This window comes from Hydra vulgaris, chromosome 09, assembly GCF_038396675.1.
Source record: "Hydra vulgaris chromosome 09, alternate assembly HydraT2T_AEP".
Classification (NCBI taxonomy): domain Eukaryota; kingdom Metazoa; phylum Cnidaria; class Hydrozoa; order Anthoathecata; family Hydridae; genus Hydra; species Hydra vulgaris.
The window spans coordinates 64,706,346-64,717,567 of record NC_088928.1 but is presented as its reverse complement, the minus strand read 5'-3'; the positions used below and the strand labels follow the sequence as shown (position 1 = coordinate 64,717,567).

General features: G+C 24.8%; 1 long non-coding RNA gene across 1 annotated transcript; it reads right to left on the bottom strand.

Moving 5' to 3' along the window:
* Nucleotides 1-1,130: 1,130 nt before the first annotated feature.
* LOC136085158 (uncharacterized) lies at nt 1,131-7,318 on the bottom strand. The gene is made up of 3 exons (XR_010641133.1): nt 6,989-7,318; nt 2,158-2,237; nt 1,131-1,257 (listed from the first exon to the last, which is right to left on the bottom strand). It is a non-coding gene; the product is annotated as an uncharacterized LOC136085158 (long non-coding RNA).
* Nucleotides 7,319-11,222: the final 3,904 nt, after the last annotated feature.

Below are 11,222 nucleotides of genomic sequence, written 5' to 3'. Positions count from 1 at the left end.
AAAATTAAAGGTTCTTATCTTTTGCAAAACTTACCAGACCTACTTGCTTTTTGTGACACTAATCTAACACAGCAAAAAGGGGTAATTAAACAGTCAATAATTACAAAAAGTAATCCTGCTAGCAATACATTGAATTGAAAATTTGCTTAAATGTATTAGATATTAAAGCTAGTTTTTAATTACAACGTGTAAAATCAACAAAAGCACATTTATTTACTTCAAAGACACCAACTACCAACACCATAATTGCTTACTGCATTAACATTCTAAAATTATCTAAAATAAAACTGATTAAAAAAATAGTTCAAGTTTTGCTGAGTAGATGAGATTATAATAAAGCATTGGATTTGGTTTCATTCTGTTTATTTTAAGCAAATTTAAAGCGTTTTACAATAAACCTTCAGTTTTATCCAAGTCTTGATTGGCGTGAGCTGTTAATACTTCATCTTCTACATCCATAGCCTGTGCTTCAAAGTAAAATAAAAGAGTTCATTAAAAAAAAAAAAAAAAACTATTAGCGTTATAAGAATAGACGAACCCAGACACGTTTTTGGAATGTCGGAGTCCTATGAGTACACAAAAAAGCACCGAAAAAAGGTTTGCTACTTTTTCTTTTAACAATATTATTTTAAAAAATTCTGTTTTAAATGCAGTACATAGTACATAATTAGTTTTCTATTTTGTTTTGCGAGATTTTTTCTTAATGAAAATACATATACGATATTTTGATATTACTTTATGAAAAATAATTTATGGGGTAACTATTTAAAATATATTATTTTGTTACTAACGCAATGTTAGTTTGGTTACTAACAGAGCGTTAGTTTAGTTACTAACCGAGCGTTTCCAGTGGGCACAAGAACGTTTTGCAAACGTTTTTTAATAGTCCCGTAAAAACGTTTTGTAATGGGTTTTTGAACGTCCATAAGAAGCGGTAAACGGTCCTTTTTCTAAAAACATTTTATATTGGTTTTTATTGAGTTTAAATAAAACGTTTTATTGCTTTTAACGTTGTTCCCAAAAATCTTTTTTTACGTGTAAGTTATTTAAGTAAATGATTTATGTTATACGGAAAAAAAAACTTTTTTCTAAATGAAAACTTAAGTCTAACAGCCTCGATATTGCACTTATTTACAAATTAAGTACACAAAAACACAATAAAATAATTTTTAAGTTATTTTATTAGAGCTCTTTTCAAACGCTCGCCAATTAACTTATCGACCAAATCGTAATTTGCTGTATGTGACACTAATGTTCCTAAAAAGAAAAATACCATATAAATCTTTTACGCATTGCATGTAAAAAAAGGCAACAAAATGTAAACAATAATAAGAAAACAGAAATGTAAAATTTCACAAAGTATATAAAAGTAACAATAAAATATAAAAGTAACAGTAAAATTTCACAAAGTATATAAAAGTAACAATATAAACGACATGCACACCACATTTATTTAAAAATTACTTATAATTACTCTACACAAAAAAGTTTTAAATGATTTCTTTCCATTAGTTCCAGCTTTCTTAAGTAATGTTATAACACATTTTGACATAATTTTATCCAAAACATGATTAGCAGAAGCTGAAAAAGAGCTGAAAAAATCATAGAATAAATTTAGTTTGATCGCATATTACTTTATTTAGGAAATTTTTATACATAAATGTAAACAAGAATAAAATAACAAATAAAACTTTACTTTATTATTTAAAATTATTTCACTTTCATCAAATCTTGTTATATCATTTATTTTATCATTTTAAAAAAAAAAATCTTCAAACCCAGCCTTATTTCCAGGACATCCACTGCAGATAAAGAATTTTTGATTTCAGACAAAAACATTGAAAACCTATTATATTAAAAAAAAAAAAAAATTAGAACAGAATAAATATCAATGAAAAACTGTTGTGGAAAACCAAAAATTGAATTATATACCATAACATCTTTTGAAAAATGAAAAGACAACATTTTTAAACATACGTGTTCCACTAAAAGGTTTAAAATTTGATGGCAGTTCATCATAACAGTAAATTGCAGCGTTGCTTCTCTGGAAGTCTTATTTAACTTGTTAAAAAAATGTTTTGTGTATTATTTATTAACTTGTTAAAAATACATACACACTTTTAAACAAAAATTTAAAATAAAAACAGATGAACTTACATATTAGAAATTTTTGCAGTGTAATATCAGGACTTGCTTCTCTAATGCGCAAACAATTGTGATATATTGCACTTATCGTTCTAAAATTGGTATTCAAAAACAAATACAAAAGATTGCACACTCCAATCTTTTATATAGGCTTACATTGAAGTATTTAGTGAAGAATATTAAATATAACACCAGTTTTGAAAAAATTTAAAAAACAACCTCATTCTTGAAGTTTAGAACTTGAAGACTCTGAATCACTTTATCTCTTTAGTTCTTTAGTCAAGATTTAGGTTAGTCAATATTTATGATTTCTACTCTTTATAAGTTGAAATTAATGTTTTTGTATTTTTTTACTTAACGTACAGTCGCTTTCTTAATTTTTATTATAATCGATGATTGTTACTACTGAATAAAGTCTTTCAGTTAAGCTAAAAAAAATCATTGCTCAATATTATGTATACAAAGTTATTTCAACCAGAAGTTCTACTTGCATAATAAATGTAGAGCAAATGCTAGCTGGAGTAAAAATAATCTAGATAGAAATCGCTTTATACATTTAGAAAAAGATTTACTTATTAAACGATCATTTATAAAAATATTTATACTCTTTAAACTACATTTATAAAAATATTTATACTATTTAAACTACATTTATTTAAACTACATTTATAAAAATATTTACTTATTAAATGATCTAACCTAAACTTAATTTGTTTTAGATTATGATCATTTCAATGTAACTATACTTGCATCTTTGTTTCTCATAATTGAGAATAGTAGTTTAACTTTTTTTTGGTATATATAAAAAGAAATATTACATACATAAACAAAAAAGGAATTATAGACAAAATATATACATCCATATATATATATATATATATATATATATATATATATATATATATATATATTAGGGGTGTTCAGAAAAAAAAATTTTAGAATTTGAAAAACCAAACCGTCTAGATTTGAAGTAAATATATTTAAACTTACCACTCTTTCCTTTCCCTCAAAGCACACGTTTGGATAAAAAAGGACCCAAAAATGACCAAAAACAAATTACTTTAAGTGTCTTGAGGGCAAGGTTAGCATTAATATTTATAATAATTTTTTTTTCAGGGTTTAGATTAGTATCTATATTTATGATTAAAAAAGTATGGTTTTTTTCTTTCTTTTCAAAAAATCAGTATAACTTACACTTTAAATCGGCTAAAAAACGTTTATTACGTGGTGCGGCGTTGTTTTTATAACCAATTCAACAATTAAATTCAATCTTTGTTATTTAGATTCATAATATAGTTTGCACGTGAATATATTCAAAATAAGAATAGAATTACTCCTACCCATGAATGGGTAGAAGTGAATCAAGCAAATGGTAGGAATAAGCCATTATAATTGATAACTAGAAAACTAAAATTAGATATTTTCTTTAACTAATTTATTAAAAATTAAGTAAGTAACAAATACTTTATAATTAAACATAACATAATTAAGTAATAATGTAACATAAATAACAATAAATTCTGCCATGAAAAATGATTATTTCCAAATATTAAGATATAATAAAAGTATCTGTATGTAATGAAAGTAGTATATTAGGATATAGTATATTGGCAATAAAAATAATATTTAGCAAATACTGATATAGTCAAACACAACCTCAAATTTGTAATGGCAATGCTGCCTTTTTCTTGTTCCAGAAAAAGTTGGCCGAGGTAGCAATAATTTAACATCCATTTTAGGGATAGTCGCAATATCTGGTGAATTAAGCAACTTAAAAATATCACCTTTTTTCCGAAGGAAACTAATTGTAAAACATCTTTTTTTTTGCTGTTCCAAATTAACCAATACAAAGTCTTCTTTAGAATATATATCACAAGCACCCAAATCATCTTCTAGGATTATTAAACCTTTCTCATTTGCGATTGTCAAATGTTCCAATACAGAATCGTCTTTTTTAAGTAATTTTTTGTTAATATTTTGTAAATTTGCTTTTAATTCTTTTGTAAGTTTGACTAACTTTTTATTGCAGAGCCTTTTCTCGATCCGATCTCTCTCAGGAGTGAGTGTGGCAATCATAGAGCAACTCTTCTTCCTTTCCTTTCTTTTACTTTTTTTTCTCCAGATTTAGGAAAACCTCTGAATTGTTTAGGGCTGATAAAAGAATCTGATGATGTAGACAGACCATCCATTGTATCATTGGTAACGTTGGTAACTAGTTTGTTTATATCTATAGTTAGCGGAGATGGCATTACTATTATATCTATAGTAGTGGAGGTAGTGGGGTCTGCATTTGATGAAACATAAGAGTTAAAAAAATTATCAGAAGTAATGCTTACGTTATTTTTCATGCAAGTATTGTTGACATCAAAAGTTTTTTTTGTCACAGAGCTGCTCATAAAATCGATATCTGTAAACACGTTCCTGTTATAAGGAAATATACCTGTTTTTTTAGAAGCAGCTACAATGTAAGAAGGTGTTATAGCTTTTAGAAAAGCAAGCCATACAGATGAAGCCACTTGGTAAATTGTAAATTCCAGGATTGTGGAGCATCCATAAATCAATTGCTGCATTATATGCAGTTTTAAATGGCCCCATAACTCCCACATCAAGTGGTTGTAACTTGTGCGTGGAATGAGGTGGTAATGTCAAAATGGTCACTCCATGCTCCTTTGCTAAAATTAACACTGCTATAGATAAGTGCGCTTCGAAATTGTCATATATTAATACTGATGGATTTTCTTTTGTACTAGACGAAAACTTGATAAAGTGATTCATAACATCTAAAAAAAGTTCACCGTTCATCCAGCCTGTTTTACATGCGAGTCCGAGAGATCCAGAAGAAGCTCCTCACAACATATGCTCTTTGAAATGCACTCTTGGAAAAATAATTACTGGTGAAAGATATTGTCAAGAAGCACTGATTATTATACAAGTTGTGACAAGGGTTCCTCTTTCAGCACTTGTGACTTTGTAGACACTCTTTACACCTTTCTTTGCAAGAATCTAAATATTTAGATATTTTATGTAAGAAATAAATATGTCATGAAAAATATACTTATTATTGAAGATTAACATACCTTTTGTGGGTTCTGCACGGTAATAGTTCCAGTTTCATCAAGGTTAAAAATCCGAGTTCCATTTGCAAATTCTGGTGATCTAGCAAAAAGTTCTTTTAATTTATCAAAAAATATATTTATATTATGGGCATTAAATGATGTTGCCCTAGAGAGACAACATCCTTCAGGTGTTCTAAGAGACAAATCTGGATGTCGTTTTCTAAAATTATTCATCTAATCAATACCTGCCATTGAGTCTTTGTGCTACCTCTGTGGAATACTATTTTTATTGGTTGCCATTTCAAAATTTTTTTCAAATTTTTGCTAATTTTAATGGTTGCCATTTCAAAAACTGTACATCGACATTCTTTAATTGGAATATATTCCTTTAATTCTAATTCCTGCTTGTCTGTAAATATTATTTTAACATAATAATTCGGGTAAGTCTTGTATTTTCATCAAGCAAAAAATTTTTCCAATAACAACGAAGCGTTGGGTAGGGTATTTTGGAAGTTATTGCAGTTTCTCTAATACTTTTTCCTTTTTGGATTAAATGTAATGCATCTTTCATATCTTTACTGGAAGTTTTTGCTTTCGAAGTGGTTTTTTTAAAGACTCGAGGCATTATAACATAAGGTAAAAATAAATGTAATGTTGCACACGAGTTTTCTAATGATTTACTAAGATATAAAACGTAAGTATGTTTTTACGCTGAAGTCAAAACTTTTTTAACGTGAAGTATTAGTGATCTGCGGTTCAATCCCACCGGTGAAGGAATGGCTCATTTCTCCCCAAGCTGTGCAACTAGATTAAAACATTAAATGTGCAATAAGTACGTGGTTTATGCATGTAAAATACTTTGTTCTAAAAACTGCATTGCTTATTAATAAATTTTCAACCACTATCTAATGTCTCGAAACAGCCGGTATGCTCATTAAAGAAGTTTCAAAAAAAAAAAAATATATATATATATATATATATATATATATATATATATATATATATATATATATATACATATATATATATATATATGTATATGTATGTATATATATATATATATATATATATATATATATATATTTATATATATATATTTATATATATATATATATATATACATACATATATATATATATATATATATATGTATGTATGTATATATATAAATATATATAGATATATATATTTATATATATATATATATATACATACATATATATATATATATATATATATATATATATATATATATATATATATATATATATATATATATATATATATATATATATATGTATATATATACATAAATATATATATATATATATATATATATATATATATATATATATATATATATATATTTATTTATTTATTTATATACACACAAACATTTATATAATTTTTCAAAAAGTTTTAAAAAAAAAACTGTTTCTTGGATTTTAGCGCTCAAAGACACTTAAGTTTTGAAACAAACTTTATGTATAACTATATATATATATATATATATATATATATATATATATATATATATATATATATATATATATATATATATATATATATATATATATATATATATATATATATATATATATATATATATATATGTATATATATATATATATATATATATATATATATATATATATATATATATATATATATATATATATATATATATATATATATATATATATATATATATATATATATATATATATATTGTATTTATGTATGATATTAGTAAGAGCTGTAATAGAATTTATAAATGTATATTTTACTTTGAAAAAGATTCTTTACAGTCGTATAAGTTCGTAGATTCGTAGAGAAACTTGAAAATACACAATCTGTGCCGTAGTCATAAAATTCAATATGTTATTATGACTAATATTATATGTTTAAATACTCCATATTTAAACAATCGTCGTTAAGCGACTATTAAACGTTTACTAAACATTTGCAAAACGTACATGTGCCCACTGGGTTAGTTTGGTTAATGATCGAACGTTATTTTGGTTACTAAACGAACATTAGTTTGGTTACTAACAGAATTTTAATTTGGTTTCTGAACCAAGCTAACATTCTTAACAAATTTAAACCAAAATCTTGATTTAAGTTTAATTTTGTTTAATTAAAGTTATTTGTAAAACAGTTTGGTATTTTGTATTTTATTTTATCTAAAGATTAAATTCTCAAATTTCAATGTTTTTTTTTTAAGTAATTGTAAATAGTGTATGCTTACGTTTTTATTTTGAGAGTAATATAAAAAAAAGTACACCAATCCTGAGTTTCTATTTGTATTTTCTTAATGAAAATACAAATAAAAAATGCGTTATTTTGATAACACATTAGAAAAACAATTTCATGCTGTGACTACTTAAAAAGTCTTTTGGTGTTACTAACTGAACGTTAGTTTAGTAACTAACCCAGCGTTAGTTTGGTTACTAACAAAACATTAGTTTGGATTCTCAACCATACTAATATTCCTATTAAACTTAAATCAAATCAAAATTATTTTTTTATACATAAAATCATTCGTAAAACCTGTATTTCGGATTTTAATATATCTAAATATTAAATTCTCAAGTTTCAATAGTTTTATTTTAGAGTAAATAAAAAATGTAACCTTATGTATTTTGAGAAATTTGTGCATATAATGTGTAAAAATTCATGTTATTTCAAAACATCGTTGTTCATAAAATATTATGTAATGTAAATCTATCCCCAAAAATGCCTTTTACTAGATAATATTTCAGAGCTTCTGAAATAAAACTGAAATGCCGGACCACCCTTTTGCTGCAATCTATGTAAAAATGGTATACCCAAGTAAACTCAAGGTTTGTCACTTGTAGAAAATAGGAAATTAACATGAAATTATTATATAAAACCATAAAGATAATTATTATAAAAATAAAAAAAGAATAAATAGCAAAACAAAAGGTATTATAACTAAGTAATAATCGTGCCGTAGTGGTTAAAGTAAGTGGTCTAAAGCAAAAAATCAAGAGTTCGAAGCGAGCTCCGGGCCTACTTTTGCGTTATTGGTAAGAGAAGCAGGTGTGAATGCCCTAGTTAAATGCTCCTCCGTGCTCTGTGGCAAGACCGTTAAGTCTTCTTGGGGCACTAAAACAAAAATTCAAAATTTGAAAAATAAAACAAAATAAAAAATACCCTATTGTGGATATATCCGTATAGAGATGGAAAAATGCAATATTAACGAAAATTAAAAAAAAATCATATTCATTTTGAGGAGAGCCAGAGATTTTCAAAACACCAGAGCTCTAAATAATAAATTATAGCTCTGAACAATGGATATAAGCTCGGAATCCTTAACATATCCCGTATATTAAAAAGTTTTAGGGTTTTGCTGAAAACATGGTAATAAAAAATATAGTGTAAACTTTGCACTAAATTAAATATATACCCAATAAACACACGACGTCTTAAAGACGTCTAAAAACGTCTTTTAGACGTCTAGACGTCTAAAAGACGTTTTTTAGACGTCTTTAAGACGTCGTGTGTTTACTGGGTATATATTTAATTTATATGATATTTGCGCGTTTATAGGTTCTAACAATAAGATCCTACTTTTTAATTACATATAACATTTGGTATCCTCTTAAGATTTATATTTTTAATTCGAAAAATGATTTATTGCAATTTTTATTCTTGTTTATGTTCTCATGTAAAAAAGTTTTAAACTGGTAAAATATTCTGATGATAAGACCATCATGATCTTATTTCAGAAGCCTTGTTTATTTGTTTTTGTAAATGATGACAAATGTAAACAAGCCAAAAGATAAAAAAAAAAAACTCATTTATACTTAAAGCATCATAAAGCTCAACTTTCTATGGTTAGGACTAAGCGATTGATAATTTATGAAAAAAAATTTACAAAATTTTGCTTACTAAATTTATGTTATAAAAAGTTTACATTGGTTAAAAAAATGGCGAAGACCGGGTGCTGTGTTCAAAATATTTGATGAACAATAGGTGTTAGATCCAAAAAATTGCCAACACCGAGAAGTTATATATATTTACCTTACATATGCAAAACTTTATTAAAAATTTTCTCTAATTAATCATAAATACGAAACAAGACATTCAATAAGTTATTACTACATTCCATTTTGAATTGAATATGTATACGCATAAATCGATTTGTAAATTGTAAATATCGATTTGTAATCTTTTATATTTACGTTATACAATACGTCATTTTTATATTTAATTTATATTACGGTAAGTTTAAATAACGATTTTTAGATTTTAAAACTTTAAACGATTTAATTTATTAACTTTACAACTTTTTTTCAAACTTTTTAACTTTTAAGTTTTTTTATTTCTTTTTAAACTTTTTAGATTCACTCTTTTGTATAATATTAGAACTTGTCAAATTAAATATTTCTCTATTTCACGAAGGAGCTTGATGACAAGACAATTTGTCTTCTACTTGCCCAAGTTAGATTGTATTTATATATATTTATTAGATCTAAAGGATAACATTGTAAAATGTGTGTTAATTGACGAAATAAAACTAACTACTACTTCTGTTTAAAGCTAATAAAATGTCATAAGATATAAATAAAAATGTTTTAAAGTTTTATGGTTTGATAGTTTAATAAATTTAAAACTATTAAAATGTCATTATATCATAAATAAAGTAACTTAAAGCTTCTAGCAATTTCTATGATTACTTCGACGCAAAACGATAAAATATTTACCATATCGTCACCGTCATCTGCCATAACTTAAGATACCGTTTCGTAATCAAGCAAACTTCTCACGCTCTTTCAACTTTGCTTGCCTTTTAAATGACATCACATCAACTTTCTATGCCATTTCAACAGCGTTATCTGCTGTTTTAATATCAATTTGCGATGATGTTAAATACTATTTATTTCATAAACAGTTTGGCGGTATTAAACCTTTTTTAATTTAAGTTTTTTTTTACCTAAGTTATCACAAATGTTGTCATGATATATATTTATATGTTGTCATGATATATATTTATATGTTTCGTTTTTGTGAAAGATGTTTTAAGTAGTGAACGATAATAAAACTAAATTTGCCCTTTTCTTGCTCTAAAGATTGATTTTGTTATATGTAAATAAAATATGTATACTCTAAACATATATTTTATAACCATAAATATTTTCCTTAAATACTTACTCTATGAATAAAAATGTTTTTTATCAACAAAAAAAGAATAAAAACATCATATAATTAACAAGTATTTAACTTACTAAAAAAACGTTTAAAATTAAAAAAGAATTAAAGTTAAGTTATTTAAAAGGGAAAGCGTACTAACTAATAACAATAAAGTCCCAAGCCCAGTTTTATATTAAATCACCAATGCAGCAGCCAGTTAGGTTTTTTTTTGTTCAAGACTTATTCACGTGATTCAAAGCATATATTGTAGTCTAACCTGTAATGTAACCCTAACCCTGACTGAAAGCATATATTGTAATCACTAGTTGGTTTATTAAAAAAAACAATATGTATAAACAATTTGTATTATATTCTTTTAGATTAAGTCATAAAAAATTCAAAGCCCCAATATAGTAAACCATTTTCACGTGAGTAGGTAAAATGACTTACATAACTTTTAATTGAAGTGTCATATTTCATATGATGAGTTTTTTACCTTTAATAGTAAAAATGTTCATTGTTATTTAATGAAAAATCAAACATACTTTGTATTTTCGACAAATAAAAACATCTAAATAAACAAAGGTTTGTTTTCAGTTATTAAATACTTCATATAGTTTCATTTTTCAAAGTTAAGAAAGTTTATTTCAAATAATTTCAAATGTTGAGAATTTTATCTATATATATATATATATATATATATATATATATATATATATATATATATATATATATATATATATATATATATATATATATATATATATATATATATATATATATATATATATATATATATATATATATATATATATATATATATATATAGAAATGTTATGAACATAATATGTAAAATATATATTA